The sequence below is a fragment of the Macrotis lagotis genome, chromosome 1 (genome assembly GCF_037893015.1).
Source record: "Macrotis lagotis isolate mMagLag1 chromosome 1, bilby.v1.9.chrom.fasta, whole genome shotgun sequence".
NCBI lineage: Eukaryota > Metazoa > Chordata > Mammalia > Peramelemorphia > Peramelidae > Macrotis > Macrotis lagotis.
In genome coordinates, this window is record NC_133658.1 from 739,789,293 (window position 1) to 739,811,690 (window position 22,398).

The 22,398-nt window shown below is 37.0% G+C and overlaps 1 pseudogene; it reads left to right on the plus strand.

Annotated features, from left to right (window-relative positions):
- The first annotated feature begins 1,587 nt into the window (after positions 1-1,587).
- Positions 1,588-2,705, plus strand: LOC141487651 (E3 ubiquitin-protein ligase RNF34 pseudogene; annotated as a pseudogene).
- The last annotated feature ends 19,693 nt before the right edge of the window (positions 2,706-22,398 follow it).

The window sequence follows — 22,398 nt, forward strand, 5'->3', positions numbered from 1 at the left end:
GTAACCCACAACAAATAGCCATATCATTATGTGCATCAAAAAGTAATTATTGATAATACAAGGTAATAATTGCTTGAGCTATCCATTTATAAGCTTAAGTCTAAGCTGTGGTGATTTCTACAACATTTCAGTGATCACATTATTGAGAAATTGCTTGTGCAGCTAGTGAAGTGTTTGAGCCTTGTTTTCTCATTATAATCAGCTTACATTTCTACAGTCATTTTTCAAAGCACTTTAATATTCACTATTTCATTTCGTTCCCACCATAACCATAAGACAAAGGTGAGACAATAATTCTTCTCCTTATTTTACAGATGAGAGAACTAAGGCTCATAAAGGCTCACTTGTCTGAAGTTGTCAGTGATTGAGCTGAAACTAATATCCAGAACTCTAGACTCTTGATCTAGGCAACTACTCTACTTATACCTGTATCAACAAGGTAGCTAGCTAATATGGAAGAAGTAGCTCACAATGTACTTGGTACTCTGAAATGTACAAAGCATTGAGACAGGGACTAGACATGGGATCTCATGTAGAGAGCCCTTGGTAAGAGAATGTTCTCTACCAAAATGCAGACAATAGCTGCTCTACAATCTATTATTTTTGAAAGGACCCTAAGGTACCCTGAGAGATTAAGTGACTTGTCCAGGGATTTGCAGCCAGTATGTATCACAGGCAGGATTTAAAGGTATTAACAGCTAGTTGGCACAGTACCCGTTCTACCCAGAGCACCAGTCCTAAAGTCAAGAAGACCTGAGTTCAAATGTGACCTCAGATACTTACTAGCTCTGTGATCTTAGGCAAGTAACTTAACCCTGACTGCCACACATCCAGGGTCATCTCCAGTCATCCTGATTCATATCTGGCCACTAGACCCAGATGACTCTAGAAGAGAAAGTTAGGCTGGTGACTTAGCCCAGCACCCCCTCACTCAAAGTCAGATCACTTCCCATGTCATAATGTCATGATCTTCTTCAAAAAATGAAGGACAAACATTATCATCATCATTATTATTATTATTATTATTATTATTATTATTATTATTATTAGGCAGGAATTAAAATGCCATTTAAACTGGCTATGAGACCAGTTTTCTATCTGTACTACACAATGCTGCCTCTCTTACATAGTATACTTCTTATAATAAATGCATTATGGAAGAGTTGACAAATACTACCATGGACTCTGGAAGACCTGGGTTCAAGTATTAATTCTAATATTAAGTGAGGGTCAAATTCAAATTGAAATTGAACTCTGTGGAGGCATTAAATTTGAAAAACACAAATTAATATTATGTTGTATTCTATTTTTATTTGTTAAATATTTTCTAATTATAGTTTAATCTGATTCAGACTGTATTGGGGCTCCCCCAGATTTGATATTTGATTCTTAAACATTCAACTTCTCAGGCAGACCTCTAAGACTTCTAAGCTAACCTACATATATTTAAAGGGAATTTCTTCATCAAGAATTCCCTATGGAGGCGTCTCAGCAGTCCCGGGGGGCCGGGACGTCGGTGACCGGCCCGGGGCTTGCTATGGTGCTGAGCGCTCCGGGAGAGCCGACCCCGGAGAGGCGGCTGTGGCCATGAAGGTGGGTGCCACATCTATGTGGGCTTCATGCTGTGGGTTGCTAAATGAAGTCATGGGGACTGGAGCCGTAAGAGGTCAACAATCTGGATTTGGGGGAGGTACTGGCCCATTCAGATTTGCACCAAACACAGATTTCTCCACATACCCACCAGCAGCTACAGGAGGAGCTAATATAGTTTGCAAAGCCTGTGGACTTTCATTTTCAGTTTTTTAGGAAAAAGCATGTATGTTGTGACTGCAAGAAGGATTTTTGTTCTGTCTGTTCAGTCATACAAGAAAATTTCAGAAGATGTTGTACTTGTCATTTGTTACAAGAAACTGCCTTTCAGCGCCCTCAGTTAATGAGACTTAAAGTTAAATATCTGAGGCAGTATCTCATTCTTCAAAATATACCGATAGACACTTGCCGAGAGAAAGCAGACTTGGTTGATCTTGTACTGTGCCATCATGGATTGGGCTCTGAGGAGGATATGGACACACACAGCCTGAATTCTTCGAGGTCACAGACTTCCAGCTTTTTTACACATCCATTTTTTTCGACATATCCAGTCCCTTCTTCAACAGTGTCTTCATGGCAGAGAGACCTCACAAGTCAAAGAGGATTCTCGGGCCCTGCAGCACTTTCACAGGGACAAGGTGAAACACCCTCAACAAACACAGAAGATGATGAAGAAAATGCCGAAGAGATCCCTGGACTCTCTAGAAAGCTGATGAGAGCTTCATTATCTGATCTGTCAAGTCTTGAAGATGTTGAAGGGATGAGTGTCAGACAATTGAAGGAAATCCTTGCTCGGAATTTTGTCAACTTTTCTGGCTGTTGTGAAAAGTGGGAGCTGGTAGAAAGAGTGAACAGACTATATAAAGAAAATGAGGAAAATCAAAAGTCATATGGAGATAAGATGCAGCTCAATGATGATGAAGATGACAACCTCTGCCGGATCTGCATGGACGCAGTCATTGATTGTGTTCTTCTGGAGTGTAGCCACATGGTCACTTGCACCAAATGTGGCAAGCCTATGAGCGAGTGTCCCATTTGCCGGCAGTATGTGGTTCGAGCTGTGCATGTCTTTAAATCATAGAAAGTCTCTCAACCCCAGAATTTTATTTCAAAAGCATTTCAATAAGTAGACAGAATTTGAAACCATTATTGTTCAGAGACTGGACTTTTATTTTTACATTTTTGAATAGTGGAAAGAAGAGTTCATTTTGCTCAGTTTGATGTGGAAACACTTTCTCTCTGACATTTCCTTTGGCAATCTGGGAGGAAGTTTAGGGGTGGTAGAAGGTTCCCAGGACCCTTCCCATTGACAAGTTTTATTCTCAAATCATTAAAAGGAGCTTGCTTGTTGCTCTCTTAAGAATACTGCCCCTCCTCCCCCTTCATTGCCGCAACATAATTTTTAAAGGGGGCAGCAAGTAGAGCACACAGTGGTCAGGCAGATTATTTACCCTTTTAGTCAAGTGAGTTGAAAACGCTAACTGAAGTTTCCACATTGTTGCTCTTCTAGTGTTTAAATTCAATATAATCGGAGAGTCTCTGTAGAAAACTGCCAGCGCCTTAAAATAAATATGTCAATTTATGTTGATTAAGCATTTCTTACCAATGGCTGCATCAAGAAGTCATTACAGAAGTTTGTGTGCTAAGGACATTTTTCTTTTTTTTTTAAAGCCTGTAACATCATTTTACATCCTTGGTATAATGAAGATGTTTTTGTTTTGCCCTCAGTGCTTTCCTGCTAACTCATTTCAAGTTTAGGAATAAATTTACAAATTAAAAAAAAAAAAGAATTCCCTATGGTGGCTAAGTGGTGCAGTGGATAGAGCACCAGCCCTGGAGTCAGGAGTACCTGAGTTCAAATCCAGCCTCAGACACTTAATAATTACCTAGCTGTGTGGCCTTGGGCAAGTCACTTAACCCCATTTGTCTTACAATAACCTATAAAAAAGAATTCCTTATACCTATGAAATAACAGGAGTTCCTCACTCCCCCCCCCAAATAATCCTAAAAGTGATCCTGAAAGAGAGTTAATGTACCATATTCCCATTTACAGAAGAAACTGAGGATTTGAAAAGTTAAATGACTTGGTCACCAAGGATCAGTAAACTATTGTCAGCACTAGAATCTGAATTTCTAAGACCAATATATTGCTCATTACCATGCTGCTAATCTCTCTTCATCTTCAGGACTATTTTTTTCCAGTAATGAGGTTGGTTTTAGCTGAGCTGTAGATTCAGAGAGTGGGGAGAGAAGAGATAAGTTTTGTGGTCTCAGTCTTCTGACCAGGAATTGTTGAGTTCAAATTCTGCCTCACATATTTGTGTGACCCTGGGCAAGTCATTAAGCTTCTTGAGCTTCAGATTCCCCATCTATAAAATGGAAATTATTATCCTTACACCATTTATTCCAATTCCATAAGATTTTTATGAGGGAAACATTTTGCAAACCAGAAAATGTGATGTAATATGAATGTGTATTATTGGTAAACTTGTCAACACAATTGAGATGCATGCAGGGCAGACCCCCAGCTCAGCTCCCCTGAATCCCCAGCAATTTGCTTTCCTGAGAGCCAAGGTCACATAAGAACATAAACAAAACAAGTGGAAGCCATCCTGAGCCTTCACTGGTAGTGTGACTGGAGTTTGAAAAATAGCATAATTCAAACTCCTAGTCAGGTTTCATTGAGATGATTGGGCAAAAATTTGTTGATTCATTTAAAAAAATCAATATTGGGCCCCAAAGTTTGATGGGAAAAGGTAGATTTTTCACTAAGCTGCCTATTCTGCCACAGCCTATTGCAGTCATCAGCATAAATATTTTTTGCAGTGCTGACTCACTAGGAGCATTATCCGTCATGGAAACCAAAGACCCAGGAGACAAAGGGCCAAGGCCTGTCAGGGGGTTGGGTCTGATGGGCCTGTGTCTCAGTCCTTTTCATGTTGCCGTCTTCATCACAACATGGCCTCCAGGATCAAAACCAAACTGGAAGGTTTAAATCATTCCTTCCTCCAAGCAGTGGCATCACATCAGTTGTTTTCATCCTAACTTTCAATGACCCAGTCTGAGGGGCAGGGGAATTGTGACAGACATGTATTACATCACACCTCAGATGTTTGTTGTAAGATATTTATTGTGCTTCTTGGTGTTTACCACCATTCACAAGGTCCTGCCAATAGGAATCAAGCTATCAAGGCTTCATTCAGTGCCAGTGTCAGACTCGTGACCCCACAGAATCTTTGGGTCAACCACCATGCTCATCAAGATTATCTTAGTGCTTCCCAGATCATAAACTAGGGCAGATTCTGAGCAGAACAAATAAAACAGACTGTCTCCTTACCCTTTTGAAGGAGATGATGAAAAACAGTTATGTGTGTCTACACACCTCAGTCAATTCTCACTTCTCTGAATCAATTGACAGGAAAAATAGCACATCTAAAATAGAGAAGACAAAATCATGTATATGCATTTAGCATTGAAATAGTGATAACTATTAAGAGCAGGGGTGGGGAACCTTTTTCTGTCAAGGGTCATTTGGATATTTATAACATCATTCGAGGTCCAGGCAAAATTATCACCTTAAAGATTAGTCTGCTATATTTGGTCAAACAATTAATTCACCCCTAAAAAGCTACTAGATTTATTGAATTTTGATTCCTACCTGTGGTTGTCATGGCAGCCAAATGATTTCGCAGGCTCCTCATTCCTGCTTTAGAGCAATTTATGATTTACAACAGTATCAAACTCAAATAGAAATGGATCTCTGAGCGCTGCATGTTGACTTAGAAAACTACAAAGTAACATCATCTATGCTGCTTTGTATTTCTCCATCTTTTGCCAAATATTTCTTAATTATATTTTAACCTGGTTCCCCACACACTTTGAACTGTTGTGGACCACAATGTTTGACATCTCTAGTTTACATATCTCTTCAGTAAACAGTCCCCCTCCTCTCAAACAAATAATCAAAACAAATAATCAAACAAATAATATGCATAGCGGTCACAATAGCAAGATTTGGATGAGTGAGATTGATAGTCTTTCCACCTGTAGTATGTTCACACCTAGTCTTAGAAAGTAAAACCTGAGACATTTGGAAGAGAAACACACAGAACAAAATGGGCTCAGTAGCTGTTAACAAATCGTCAATAAGATGCATAAATGGAAAAATGCTGGACTAACTTGGAATATCTCATCCCAACTATTAAGAAGTATTTGAAAACGTCCATTTTTTTAACATTAAGAAGTTGTCATCTGAAGTGTCACACTAAATAGTGACTATTCGTTCTGTATATATATTTATATTATATTTATATTATATTTATATTATTCATTGTTTATTTATTGTTTATTTTATTATTTATTTATTATATTATTTATATTATATATTTATATTTATATGTGCATATATATTTATGTGTACATATATTTATATATAAAACAATTCATTGAATAAGTAAAAGATCTAGAATTTTGTTGACATGGAGAATTCGTAGTGTGGGAACTCCCTTCACCAGTACAAATTATAACCAAGGTACAGAAGAGTTAACTGACTTGCCTAAGGTAAGACAGCTCTAAGTATCAAAGAAAGAACTTAAACCTAGGGCTTTTCACATTGTCCATCTCATTTATTTTCATAATAACTAAAGTTGTAATAATCCATTTCTATAGCACTAAATTGCTAATAACCCTATGAAATCAGTGAGGCAGGTGTTATTTTCCACTTTTTTTTACAGATGTGAAAACTGATCATAGATATTTAGAGCTGGGCGGGGCAGGGGAACCTTAGAAGTCACCTATTCAAATCACCACATTTTATAGATGAAATAAAAAAGAATCATAAAGATGAAGTGATTGATGTAAAGTGACATAAAAGAGTTAGGACTAGGATCTTGTTCTTCCTATTCCCATTCTCAATGTTCTTTGCCTTCTCCCAACTCACTCTCTAATTTGCTCCTCAGGCTGCTTTTCCTTCCTTACGAGGACTCCTCTCTAAAACCAAAGAAGTCTCAGCCTTCCTATTCAGTTCTTTCCCCACATATTCATTCCCCTGCCACATTCAATGTCAAATCCCCTCCCCTCCAAGTAAGAACAATCTTGTGTTCCTACTTGTATCACAAGCTTTCAGCACAGTGCCTGGCAATGAGTAATTCTCAATTTACTCTTCTCCAGGCACATCATGCTGCCATCTTTGAAGGTCATAGTCACCAAGCTCTTTAGTTGCAAAACAACGTCTTGAATTCTAATCTTTTCCCCCCCAAATTCCAAACTCTTTCCTTTTTACTGGAGTTACCAAATAGGCAGGTGAGATGCTCTCCAGTACAGCCAGATTCAGATTTAAATATTATTGGAAAATGTTTAGTAAAATAAGTAAAAATATAATACAACATAGATAATGTAAATATGTGGTTTTCCAAAGAAAGTATGTGAGCATCAGAGATTTTATGTGTGATTTAGTAACCCCTTTCTATTTGAGTTTGCCATCACTGGCCTAGAGTTCAAACAGACTAGCATAAGTCAATTACTAAATTTACAATGTGAATATTTATATCTCTGAAATCAGGACTTGATTTATTGTTTAGTTGATTATCTGAACATTTAAAAAATGTTAATAATGCAGATTAAACTTACAAGCATTCGTGCAAACATACTTTTTGAGAAGCGATTGTTGAACATTTCCGGGCTCACCCTTGTATTAGTATAATACAGTAGAAGACTTAAGGAATGAAGTTCATCACCAGATTAGAGACCTGGTCTCTGCAGAATAATAATAGTAGTGGTGGTGGTTTGGTGATGATGATGATTTATATAGAATTATAAAGTTTGAAAAATAATTTATATCCACTACCTTATTTGAGTCTCATAACACCCCTTTATTTATACATACACACACACACACACACACACACACACACACACTTCATATACCTTTATGAATACATTTACTCCATCTATTTCAGGTCCCTTCCCCTCTTTCCCTAGGCATTAGAAGTAATGAGACTATAGCTTTCCATGAATAATATGTAGAGGATATCATTTACTTATGAATAATCAAGAGGTAATAGCCATTATCTTTACATTTAAAATTATTATGAAATATGACTGCTTAATATGCCAATGTATGACTAGAAGTCATCTCCACATCCTGCACATGTAAATATTGTTCTTCAGTTTATAACTACAGCTGCTTTTTACAGCATCTGACAATGTTTGCAATACTCCCTAATAAATTCATCATCTGCATAAGGCCTTGGCTCAAGGACAGCAACTTCATCTCTGTTGCTAGCCAGGTCTGCAATTGCTCAGCATTTGGCACCTATTCCCTATCATTTGAAGGTGATCTTAGAAGATCCTTAGAACTTTTCTTCTTGCTTATACACATCCCATTAATTTGTTGTCACCTTCTCATTCATACATAAACCAGCAAGAAGAATGACATTCTTGGATTTCATTGGGGGTAATTCCTGCTTTGATGTTAATGCAAAATAGAGCCCCTGTAGCATCTTTGTCAAGTTCATACTCCCTTCTTCCAACTTTTTTAAAGAATAGATACTAGAATTTCTTTTGATTTGGATTTGGTCACAACATACCATGCAAAAACTAAAATTAAGAGTTGGAAGTGACCTAAAAGATCACTTTACAATGTAGAAAATGAGGAAGCTGAAACCCAGAGAGGCCCAGAGAGGTAAAGTGACTTATAAGTGGCAGTGCTAAGTCTAAAACCCAAAGTTTTAGTTCTGAGTTTAGGTGAAGGGCTCTATCCTTGACATTACTCCTTAGTTGGCACAGGATCTCACAAAGGGCTGAAATTTTCAACCAGGATTTCTTTGTTAATGACTTTTTAATTAGTAGCAGCATTCCCAACCACTTTTTTGGGTAGTAAAAATCTCAAAACCATAAGTCACTATTTCATAACAATAATCAAAAGTGTGTCTATAAAGTGGTTGTAATGGATGTAGAGCAACAGTTACAACTGGCAAGACCTGAGAAGGCCAAGCAACTTGTGGTGGGAGTAGACAAACCAAAACAAAGACAGAGATAGGGAGAGAATAGGAGAGGAAAAATAGGAAAAGGAGATGGAAAGAAGAGGGAGAGAAAAAGAAGAAAGTGGGAGGAGAGAGAAGAAAGGAAAAAAGAAAGGAAGGAAGAAAAGGAAGGGAAGAAAGAGAAGAAAAAGAGAATAAAGAGTTAGAAGAAAGAGGAAGATAGAAGAGGCAGAGACAGAGAAGAGACTAAAGGAACCATCCAAAAAGCCAAGTCTCCTGCTATAAACTACCCTGCAATAAAAGCAAAAAGAGATACCTCCAAAAACCTGCTCATCTATGACATGTGCTTGTTTTCTTTTTCACTAATCTCAATAGTCTGTTCCTGAATTTGCCATCTGATGTTTCCTGCATTTCAAGCTCTCTGCAAGACTTTGGGAACACTAGAGGTACTGTCCCTTTGAAAAGGACACATCAGGAAGTCTAGCTGGGTTAACACAGAGAAATCCGATCATAGAACCTATTGCTATCCATTTCCCTAAGGCTACTACCATTCTGGGTAAAGTGGAAAAGGGTAAGTTATTATGCTCTCCAATCCAGATAGGTAGAAGGTAATGAAATCTCGTTTGATAATTAGGATATTTCCAAGACTAATTAAGCAAACAAGATACCAATATAAAAACAATATTAACAGTAAATCACAGAAACATTTTCAAATCCCTAATCTCTAACTCCAACTTCAGTGTTCCTTTCACTGAAACATGGAAATAACTCCCTAACTATATACTTTCTAGCTCCTCACCAATCCTCTCCTCAGAGATTTAAAGTTAAATTAAGAAACTGGTCATGGCAAGATGGATTTTGATCTAGGTGCTGACAAATTGAGAAGCCATCAAATTACCTAGAAGAAACTACATTTATAGAGTTTAGATTTTTAAAAACTCAACCCAAGCTTCCCAATATCATATAAACTACTAGTTGTATGGGTAGTATTTGAACATAGATTTTTGGGTGACACCAACGCTATATACTGCACCACTTATATGTCTATGGACTTTATGAGAGTGAATAGTCAAGGATGGAATCAAGATTACAAACTTCAATGAATGGAAGGATGGTGGTAGAAAATGGTAATTTATAGGGGGGAGAGTTTAGGGGAGGGAATAATGAATTCTGTCTTCATCTTGCAATATTTGAGATATCACTGAGATATCCAGTCAGAGATGTCTAGCAAGCAGTTGCTAATACTGGACCAGAACTCACAGGAGAGATTAAGACTGGATAGATAGATTTGGACACCTCCTAAAAAACTCCATGTAGGGTGATATCACAGGAGAAAAGTGATAAAGAAAAGGTATAAGATGAAGCCCTGAATAATAACTGTGGTCAGGGGGCAAGACATAGATGATGAACCCGAAAAAGAACAATCTGACAAGTAGGAAAACAGAAGAAAGCAGTACTGTAAATAGAAAGTTATCAGATGTAGTAAACTCATCCTAACTTCAGTCACTTCAGTTTCCTGGAGTTTCTGTCTCCCCTAACCTCTCAGTTAAGGGTCCTTTATTCTGCCTCATATCCATAGCTCCAGCTCTGCACACTTTCAACCAACAGGTAAATTCCAACTCTATCAATATGAATCTTCAACCAATGAAGACCTAGCTATTCACTGCTAGATACCTTGAACAGGTTTTAAAAAACCCTGGTATATAAAAGCCTTCTATTTGGTACCAGGAAGATGAAGCAAAGCAGAAGCAGTTTTCCAGAGGTAATAGATCAGTTTAGCCTTGGCATTTCACTGTAGGCCATTAGCAATCTTCCAGATTTAAAGGAAGGACAAACCATTTTGTAGTAGCTAAGAAATGGAAACAAGTTTTATCCATTGATCAAGGAATAGCATCTCCCCCCCCAAAAAAAAAAAACCAAACTGATGCATATTAATGTGTTGTGATAGTATTGCTGTAATAGTTAATGAGGGATTCAGAGAAATCTGAAAATTGTATGAACTGATGGAGAGTGAAATGAGAAAAAAAGAAGCATTACATACATACACCATGAAAACAATGATTTAAATGAAAAGATCACTAAAAAAACTGAACTCTTGAGTAACTGGGAAAAAAAGACCAATAATGGTCCTAGAGAAAAGATAAGAAAATATACTGCCATCTTATTGCTAAAGAGGTAGAATGCTATAAGGACAAAATATTTCTTACTTTGTCAGATGTAGTCACTGGGTTTTGCTTAACAATTTTTTTAAATAATCAAAGAATGAATTCAGAGGGTATTAAAAAATAATGGAGGCATATTTTCAGAAATTAATATAGTATAAAAACAAAAGGCATCAATAAAACTTACTTTTAACAAATAAAATGAAAGAGGCAAGAGAAGGTAATAGGGGAGCATATATAAATGTATTCTCTCTTTTCTCTATAGTTTTTCTTTCATCATAGGGCCAAAAGGGATCATTAGAAGTTATCTTAACACCCCTTGGCTCCAGGGGGCCTTCACTTACACCATTCCAAGCAGATGAGAGTCCTTCTTATTCCTAAAATTCTCCAGGTGGAGTTGAGCCTTTTGTTCAGAGTTTGTTTAAAACCTTGAAACAGGAGATCCTTGTGATAAACAGAATGTGTGCCTTCTCACAAAGAAATGTAAACGAATAACAGGTTTCAATAATGCTATTTTTAAAAGACTTTAAATATCTGTTTCAATGGAAAACAACCCACTTAAGCAGACTTAATTCATTTTATGGGCCAGTTACAAAGCAGCACCAGTAACAGTCGGAGAGCAATGCAAACCTGCCAAACTGAACCATATTACCCGTCACACCATGGGTGACTGACTCTGCAACCTTAAACCAATAAGTTCCACATGGCATGAACCAAAATGATATGATTCATGTAGGTTTTATTTTTTCCTCTAGCTTCTAAAGTGTCCCTGGCACTATCCAAATACTATTCCCTCATGGAATAGCTCTGTTCATAACATTGCCTGTTCAGCTTGACAAAGCAAAGTACTTCATTTGGGTTGTGTGGAGAGAAGTTCAGTGCCGATATGTTATTCCATGGCAAGTTAGCATCCTGGATTTTTGTGATGATGACCTTAGATATACACTGTGCTTAACAGCCCCACGCCCCCAGCAAATCAAGCCTTATGGCCAGTCCACTAACTGCCATTTAATTAAAATTCCGAGTTCATGTTTTTGTTTTCAAAGGAAGGCTTGAGCCCAGCAAGGTCACTCAGCTCCAGAGCAGCTGGGAAGAACGCCTCGCTGCACATTTACACTTTAACAGCTCCTGGGAGGGCTGGGTAATGCAGCAAGAAGGATTTCTAACAACTTTCAAAATGTTTTCTAGATAAAAATAGCCCTTTTGACATGATATAGGCTCGAGTAGAAGATTGGAACAAAAAGTAGCTTATTGACTGACACATGGCGGCTGGTCTGCCAATGGGCATTGGAACATCAGGGATTGGTTTTGTGTTTTTTTTTTTTAGTTATATTTAGCATCAGTTTTAATGTGCCGCTTAACAATGTCCTTTAGAAGAGCCACATAAATCAGAGGGGAAGATTAGTAAAATTTACGATGCAATCATTGTGAGAAACCTCTGGGCACCATCACAATGATAAATATCTTGTTAAGGCCCTGCCCATTCCCAGCTTAAATTTCTCCTTAACATGAGAGGTCTACTTCTGAACCCAGATGCATGTATTGTCTCTTTCCAAAAGAGAAAGCATCTGTATTTGAGAATTTTGATGCAACCTGAGAGAGAAAAGATATCTTGGCATCAACCCAATGTGCCAATCATTCATGGAATTTTAGAACTAGAGGAGACCTAATTCCAATCCTTTCATTTTAAAGGTGAAGAAAATGAGACTCAGAGAAGTAAAAGATTCCTATTCAAAATCAATCTGCTGGTTAAGTGGTGGAGTAGGGACAAGAACTTAAGGGTTCTGATCTCCTGTGCATACAGGACACATCAAACAGCATCTCATTGCTGAAAAGCCCTGAAAGTTTCCAGTTCCTTCACTATCCTACTGTATCCTGGGACACACTTCAATTTTTCAGTGTCCTTTTTAAACTATGGCACTCACAATTGAAAATGATGTTCAAAATGTCACCTAACAGGACAGAGAACATTAAAACTTCAGAACTTCTCTTGTCCTACTTTGTTCAGGTTTCTGGTCCTGAACATCTCCTCTGCTGTCCATTTTTCAGATGTCTTGATGATGGCTCAGCAATCATTCAAATGTCCTGCAATGTAGTTCACTTGCCTCAGATGAGTCAAATTTATTGAAGGAAGATCTGTTTGCTGTTTTCATGATTCATTTTGCTTTGGTTCAAACTCTATGTTAGTCATTTTTCTTCTATCTTTCCAAAGCTAAAGATTTTTCTCATCCATAAATAAAACAAAAACATTAGTTCTGCCTTTGGTCAACCAAATCTTCCCTGGTTTCATCCTTCCTGAGGAGTGCTCTCCCAGAGTAAACATTACATGGCTACTTAATAGTTCCTCAAAATAAAATGGAAGATGCTTAGACCATGGATATATTGGATTTCCTCCTGCATTTACCTGAAGCAATAATTACCTAAGGGTACAAATAGAAGGAAGATGGGATTCTCCTTTGTGCCTTGATCCAGACAATTTGCCAGTGGGCATGGCTCCACCCTGAACTCTATGTTTGGAATATTCTCTAATTTTGCCTCTACCTCAAAGAACCACTAGCTTCCTTCAGAGAACCATCCATGTGCTAACAGAAGTCCTTTCCTTATTCCCACAGTTGTTAGAGCTCCCACCTCTCCTTTCTAGCCCCAAACTAACTTTGTCTTTTAATTATATACTTTTTATTTACTTATCTTGTGCATGTTGTTTCTTCCCAGTAGAATGTAAATTCCTTAAGAGGGCTATTTCTCTTTTTGTCTTTAAATGCATAGTGCCTAGTATATAGAACCTGATGTTTGCTAAATGGGATTGAATTAATGAATTTACCTTGATTTTTTCCCTCCTAATAAAAATTATTTCTAATCCATCTGTAGGTGTCTGAATAGGAAAATTATATTTTTAGATCTTCCTAGTATGCTCCATCACAACAATAGAAGATCCACAAAATAAACATTACAGATTAGCACAGTTTAGAAGGGAACCTTCATTAGAAGGGACTCTCAAGAGGTCATGTAATCTAACCAACACCTAAACAAGAATGTCCTCTATAGTATCACTTACAAGTGATCACACAGTCACACATTGAAGATCTCCAGGGACAGAGAAGTCACTGTCATCTGAAGCAACCCATTCTGCCTTCAATAATACTTACCCCCCCGCCCACTTTGAACTGAATCTATGATTTCACTGGCATAAGGAATTCTCAACAAGGAAATTACCCTCATTAATGCCATTTAGCATTTATTTTAAAACTAACTCTCTCTCAAAGAGTTGCTATCTTAGCATCTGGTTTAGCTTTAATTCCAACTCCTTGATAGTCATTTTTGTTCTATCTTTCTAAGACTGAAGACTGTTCTCCATAGATAAAAGAAAAACAAATTCTTAGGGTGGTGAAAGTTTAAGTGACTTGTTCTTGACAATTTCTGCTCACTGATCCTAGTTCCAGATTCAAAAACCCCACAGAACAAACTCTGTCTTACAAATTCTTTTAGAAAATGCCCATATCTTCTCTTCTACAATCTAGACTTTCCATAAACTGAGCCTTATACAAAATGGATTTGAAGCCCTTCACCATTCTTGGTGACCTCCTCTTGTTGTTCTGCAGTTTATTAATGTCTTTCCTCAAATATGATTCCCAGTGATAACAGTATTGGTCTGTTCTGACCAAGGAGGGGGGATAATAAGTTAGTACCTTCCTAATCCTGGACACTATACCATTCTAGTTGAAGATTGCATGTGGGGTACTTTGGCCACCACATCACACTGGTAACTAATATTGAGTATGTGGTCAAAATGAAACCCACATTTTTTACAAAAGAACTCTTATCTCACTATTCCTCCTTTATTTTGTACTTGTGGAGTTAATATCTTAAATCTAAATACATTTATCTCTTTATATTTATCTGTAAGAAATTTCATCTTACTTGATTTGGGCCAAGTTTCAGACTGTCAAGATTTTTTTAAAATCCTCTCATCCATGTGTTAACTCTTCCTACAAATCTGTGTCATCTGTAAATTCAATATGAATTCCATCTATGCTTTTATTCAAGCAATTGATAAAAATGTTAAATGACACAGGAGAAAGCACAGATTCCTGAGTCATTTTGTTGGTGATATTCTTTCAAATGAATGTTGAAATAACAATAATTATTCTGTCTATGTGGTCATTCAATTAATTTCAATACTCTATTTTACTATCATCTGGATTGCTCACATCTCTAACTTTTAGGCAACTATTCTTGTCTTTATCAAATGCTATGCCAAAATCTGGTTAAATTATATCTACAATGCATTTTTTATGGTATGAACAACAACAAAATGAAGTATGAAATAACTTGAGGAAAGTATGTGAATTCACATATTCAAATTAAATATCAGCCCAACTCACAGATTATTTCTGGGGTTGCTCATTATTTAAGAAATATAGTGAGTTTATGGATGATTCAGAGAAGCATAAGGAGTCTTAAATGAACTTAAGCAGAATAAAGCAGAACTAAGAAAATTAAATATACAATATATACAAGAATGTAAAAAATTTAAAGAAACAATAAGCTCATCCCCAGAGAAGAGCTGAGAAAATATACTTCCCTTCCTTCTTTGCAGAGGTGGAAGATTAAATATGATTGATGTGTTAGTTGGTTTTCCTGATTGCTTCTTGGGGATGGCTTGATGGATAGAGAAGAAGAAGGGATATACTTGAAAATGAATATGATGTAGTATTTTAAAATACCCCTTTGGTAAATATTTAAGATTTAAGTAATCTTTTGTGATATAGATAATCATACCCTAATTTAACTATTTTGTAAGTCTAAATTTTATCTATTATTTAATCTGGATCAAGGATTCCTAGAATTCATGTTGTGAATGTGCGCTCTCTCTCTCTCTCTCTCTCTCTCTCTCTCTCTCTCTCTCTCTCTCATTGGAGAAAGGACTCTTCACTACCATATTCTATATCACTCCTATAAATTAAACTCTACTTAAGTTTTTTTTAAGTTTTTTTTATTTTTTGCAAGGCAAATGGGGTTAAGTGGCTTGCCCAAGGCCACACAGCTAGGTAATTATTAAGTGTCTGAGACCATATTTGAACCCAGGTACTCCTGACTCCAAGGCTGGTGCTTTATCCACTACACCACCTAGCTGCCCCTAAATTAAACTCTATTTGATGATGTTCATATAGTTTTTTCCAGCATAATTATCCTTAGAGAGTTAGCATATAGAAAGACTTTTCTCAACTCCAGGAACAGCAATGATCCTGACCTGAGATCATCCTTCATAATCTTTTCTAGGGACAGGAGGACAACTTGGAAAACTGAGGTGGTAACTAAGAGTTTTGATTGTGATCCTATAGCTCATTGATTCAGGACTCAAATCTAACCACTAGTGGTCCCTGTTTCAATCTTGTCAAGTCAATCCCCTAGGAAGCTCCATGAGCACAATGCGTAGTTCCTTAGTAGGAATAGTAGGAACTAAATAAATCTACTAAATGAATGAATGAGTGATTAAACTATGGTCATTTTTTTTGAGGAATTCCTTAGAGAATGTAAGGGGAAAAGTCTGTATGATGTATGTATGTGTGTGTGCTCATGTGTGTGCGCACAAATCCTTAATGAGCCTGGTTAATGAGGTCCAGGGAGGGATGGGAGTATGAAGAGGATGATGCCAAGCTGCAGACTGCCATCCCTGGGTTGGATTTCCCTGATGCCCAATATCCATAAAGCCCATCATACATATGGTATGTTTGATACAATCCTAGATCTCTTTTACATTGAGCCCATCTTTGAGTAGTATTTATGCTTATAAGGTCTTACAATTCATAAAAGATAAGGCAATGAAAAACCCTGTTTTCAGAGATGATGCAAATAGAGTGACTGAGCATGTAAATGAACAGGATCATTCCTAAGAGAAATGCATATCAGTTAGAAAAGTGACAAATATGGATTCATCCTGAGCTGATCATCTGACTCCCTGGCAAGCTCAGCCCCAGAGAGGCTTGGGGACTAAGGAAGATATTTCTGTTCTTCTTCCCAGCCCCTTTCTATGGTATTTGTGCTCAAATGTCATCTTTTATCAAAAGGCCTCTGGTGAGAAGAGGTTACAGGGATATTTAGGTAAATGGATAATAGTGCTTCTGCACAAAGACCAGGGGGCCTCTCTGGATAATCTGACAGTGTGGCCAGCTTCCAACAAAAATGTCACAGGGCCATATGTCATGTAATCCTAACCTGGACCCTCTGCCAAACCAAGCTATTCTTCTTGTCACTGAGAGGGCAGGTTCCAAATGAAAAACATTATGGACTATGGCACTTTGAGTCCTACAGAGGCTATGCTAGCAAAGAAAAAAAATGTTCCTGAATAGCCATCGTGATGAGCCCAAACAGTCCATCAGACAAGGTGACATTTGCCAGGAGAACTCTTAGGTGAATGGAGAGGATAAGGAGAGAATAGAACATAAGGACACAATTCTCTCTTAGATTTGGTCTTGGGAACATAGATTAAGAGCCAGAAGGAATATAAGTTAACTAGTCCAAGCCCCTTGCTTTGAAGAAGAGGAAAAAGAACCTCAGTAATGGTGTCAAAGTTAAGATATTTGAATCCAGAACAATGGAATTTAAACCCAGGCCTTCCTGGCACCAGCATTCTATCCACTATGCCATGCTGATTCTGATGACTTAAGGTGTTGGAGTGAGACCCATCAATTTTATTCACACACTTTCAAATTGCTGTAGTGACTAACAATAAGGTAATGACTCTAGCCATAGGACAAGGGAGAGTTTTAAGCTGGTGTTACAAAAGGTCAAAATTGTTATATAGATATAGATATAATTTTATGTATTTATATATTTATATTTATAATATAAACATTTATATATAATTTTATATATTTATATGTCTGTATATGTATATACACATGTGTATTGTATATATATATATATACTGTGCATGCATATATGTGTATATATATATGGTCATACATATATACATGCAATCTCAAAGTCAGTCAATAAACATTTATTAAGTGGCAAATTTTCTGCTAAGCACTGGGGATACAAATATAAATAGGAAAAATAGAGTGCCTACCCTCAGAAGTTTACAATCTAATAGAAAGATAACACAAGAGAGGAGAAAGTACTTGGCAAGATAGCATGATGGAGAAGTTCAAAGAAGTCCAAAAGGATACAGAGTGCATCCAGGTGGGAAATGAAGAAATAGATGACTTGGGTTCCTTCTTTAATTGGAAGTTTGGGAGTGTATGGTTCCACCCTCCAGATCAGAGGAGCATATGGTACTAATGAAATGGGAATACCAAGGCTGATTAGATCTTGCAGGATGATGAGATTTCCTAATGATGGGTTTTCCCAATCAGTAATTAAATTTCCCAATCTGCTTATGACACTTCCCAATCAGTCCTCTCATTTTCCACTAGGAGAGGTATTGTAGTACAGTTGAATGATGACTGAACCTAGAGGTAGAGGACTGCATTTCAAACCCTACTCTTCTATGACTTTAAGTCACATTTCCAAACCCCAGTTTCCTCATTTGTAAAATAAAGAGAACAGACCAGATGACCTCTAAGGAGTCTTCTAGGTCTAAATCCATGATCCTGCTTGGATGCTATTTTTCTGATATTTCTGTATCTTGCACATATTTGGAGTTTAATAAATAAATTAAGTTTTTGTTGAATTCACATCTGTCCTTGATGCTCATTTTAACCTTACTTTAATCTCAAAAAGTTAGGAGGTACATGGTATGTTTTCCTCTAGTCTTGTTCTTCCCTCTCCCTGGAGTCTATTGGAGATAAGAGAGAAAGAGGAAAGAGAAGATATAACTAAACAAAGGTCATTCTCTAACAAAGACCCTTCAGTATTTGTTCTCTTTGGGGGGGGGCGGGGGCTTTTGTAAGGCAATGGGGTTAAGTGACTTGCCCAAGCTCACACAGTTAGGTAATTATTAAGTGTCTGAGGCCAAATTGGAATTCAGTTCCTCCTGACTCCAGGGCCGGTGCTCTATCCACTGCACCACTGAGTTGCCCTTGCTCCCTTCTTTTATTGTTTCCTGCCCTCATTCATTATTCTCTAATCTCAGTTGTCACATAAGAAGGGGTGGCCTCCTTTTTGCCCATATTACAACTTAGTATAAATAGATGTATTCCAAAATGGTTAAAAGACATTAGAGATTTTAGGTAAAAAATAAAAATAAAGATAAAAACCCAAATACTTTTTTTGAGTCTCCATGGATTACTCAATACATAAAAGATCTTTTTTTTGCCATGTCTAATTATACCAACATCTCCACAGGCACAGTTTGTTTTTTGTCTTTTTGCTTTTTTGAAAATTGTAATTCAATGAATAATATCCAGAGTATCAACACAAACAATCAAAACTATCTGAATAAAAGCAATCCATTTCCTAGCATGCTGGACTCCACTTTCACCAGGAGACCCACAGGTACAGTATAAAATAGAGATTGTGAATTCTACAGTCTCTTCTAGAATTTCATTAGAAGGGATGTTAGGGGTCATTTGGTCTAACCTATACCAAATAGGAATCTTCTGTCCCTAACAAGCCTCTGACTGAAGTTTCTAGTGAAGAGGAACCTGTCTCCTTCTGAGAGAGCCCATTCAGCTTTACCTCATGGTTAGGAGCTTTTCCTTGCACATCTACAACTTCCTCCTGTTGTCCTAGGGCCAAACAAAGCTAATCACACTTCTATATGACAACTCTTCAACTATTGATATTGTTCTCCCTAAATTTTCTGGTCTCTGAGCTAAATATTCCCAATTCCTTCAACTAATATTCATGTGACATGGTTCAAGTCCCCTAATGATCTTGGTTGCTTTCCTTTGAACATGTTCCAGTTTGTCAATGACCTTTCAAAAACATGGCATTCAGAACTCTAGTTGCAATCTAAGCAAACCTCTCATTCTAAACACTGTACCTCTATTAACAATCCAACATTAAGTTAGAGTAACTAGATAGATGAAGAAAAGTTTAAACTCAACATGAATTTATTAAATTCTTATAGCCAGGCACTGAGAGTTCTAAAAACTATAAATAGTAAACAAAGACAAATGAAAGAAAAACAATTCTTCCCTCTGAGGAGCTTACATCCTAATGAAAGAGAGATGAAAAAAAGGAAAGGGAGAAGATAGTCTCATCTGGGAATGTTAGGAAAAGTTGTCCAGTGTGTCATGAATAGAGCCTAGAAAGGAACAAGGAAATGAACATGGCTAATCTGAGCATTTCTCCTAAAATGTATGTTCGAGAAGAAAATGATCAATCAGAAAAAGAGACTTTACAGGAAGAGTGATCCTCCAAGGTAAGAATACCTCAAGTGGAATGAAGTTCCAGGGGAAGAACACTACTGTGACATGGTAAAGAAGGAAATATGGAGAGAGTAATAAGACCCATAGAGTAGCTAAAAGTTGATAAGAACATTCAGCAATGGTTGGAAATTGCCAAGGAGACAGTTCAGACTTGATGTCAAACAATACATCAAATTGGTTAGATTGGCCCCAAAATGGAATGGTAGATAGTGCTTCTCCCTCTTTTGAGGTTTTTAAGGAAAAGCATGATTGCCACCTGTCAAGTATGTTATGATAAGGAGTATGGATTGTATTAAATGATCTCTGAGGTCCCTTTCAACTTTCAAATCCAGCAAGTCTCTAAGTGATATAATTCTCTGGTGAAGAATCCCAAATATTTGTGAAGATCTATACACCTTAATTCATACCAAAGATATCAACAATGAGATAGCTGTGGTTTAACAAGTTATAGTATATGAATGTTATGGAATACTATTGTTCATAAGAAACCATGAACGATCAGACTCTAGAGAAGAATGGAAAGAATTACAGTAAGTGATGCTGAGTGAAGGGAGAAGAACCAAGAAAATATTGTACACATTAACAGCAACATTGTGAGTTGATCAACCTTGACAGATGCAGCTCCTCTCAACAGTTCCAGAGAGCTTGGATAATCCTAGGAGACCACCTATGGACAATGCTAACCCAATCCAGAGGAAGAAAAAAACAAAACAAAAAAGAATCCTACAGAATCTGAACGAACACTACACTCACTTTTTAAAAATTTCTCTTATGTATTTCTTTCCGATCTCATGAATTTCTTTCTTTTCACTTAATCATAATTCCTCATACTAAAAATGACTAATCTCTAAACACATGAAACATAAATGTATATGTACAATACTCACTTGACTGCTGCTGTTGGGGGAAGGGAGGGTAGAAGGAAACCATGTAACTTAAAAATATGCATATGCATATGCCTATGGATGAATGTTGAAAAACTTTCATAACATGAGAAAAATAAAATAAAATATCAATTGAAAAAGTGAGATAGCTGTCTGTAAAAGAAAATGGTCTAATCCATAAGTATCAAACTCAAGTGGAAATGCATCCCTGATACCAGCATATTGACTTAGAAAACCACAAATTAACATTATCTATATTGTATCATATTTTTATTTATTTTGCTAAATGTTTCCCAGTTACATTTCAATCTGGTTCCAGCCACACTCAGAAGAATTATGGATCACAGGTATTCTAGGCATATAGTTAGAGTGAGGGTTAATAGATGAACAGTCCTTGTGTTGTGTTGGTATTCATATCATATCAAAAGAGAGAATAATGTATAATTTTTGTAAAATAATTTATTCTTCCATTCAAGTTCCTTGAAATCTATTTGGAGACTCCTTAGAGGGCTGTGGATCTCAGATTTAGACCTCTGATCTAGAGAAAGCACTCTTCTTTTTGTTTATTTATTTATTCATTTAGTTTAGAAGCAATTGGAGTTGTCATGTCCAGAGTCACATAGGAATATCCTGAGGCAGGAATTGAACTGAGGTCCTGCTGACTACCAGGATGTTACCCAAACCACTTTTGGAGGGTTTACTGGAAGATGAGAACAAATTCACAACAAATGAAGTGTGAATTGGCTATAATTTATTTCGTTATAGGGAGTTAATCATAAATCTATCACGGAATGTCTTGCAGGGAAGAAAAATATAAGCAATGTTTTATCAATTTAATGATTGCTAAAAATATTCAAACTACCAAAATAATACTCCTGAGATATATCTGACTATCTGCCCATAATGTTATTCCCCTTCCACCTCTTCTGAACAAAAACCTTCAGTATCTTCTTATAGCACTTAGGATAAAATAAAATGACCTGATTTTTAAGGTCCTCTCTAAGAAATTTTCAATCTCCTTTCTAACCTCGTTTCATGCCACTTATTTTCGCACAGTCCACATTCCTGCCACCCTAACCTGGTCCACTGCTAGGTATTCCATTATCTGTCCCCATCATTTGCACAAGCTAGTCTCCTCGCACTCCTCTCTCATTTCCGTCTCAAAATCATTGTCTTCCACAGTGACTCAGCTCAAGTACCATAGCCCATGCCTTTCTTAGTATTAGTAAAAAGTCATAATATCTTTAAGCAGTCCATGAAGAAATCTCTAAAAGTCATCTAGTCCAATACTCTTATTTTATAAGTGAGAAAATGGAGTCTGCTGACTTGCCCAACATCACACCAATCATAAGCATCAGAGAAGGGATTTGAACCCAAGCCCTCTGACTGCAAGGCAGTACACTTTCTACTTTCAACTCCATCATCTGATAGTGGATGCTAAAGAAATACATATTGAATTCAG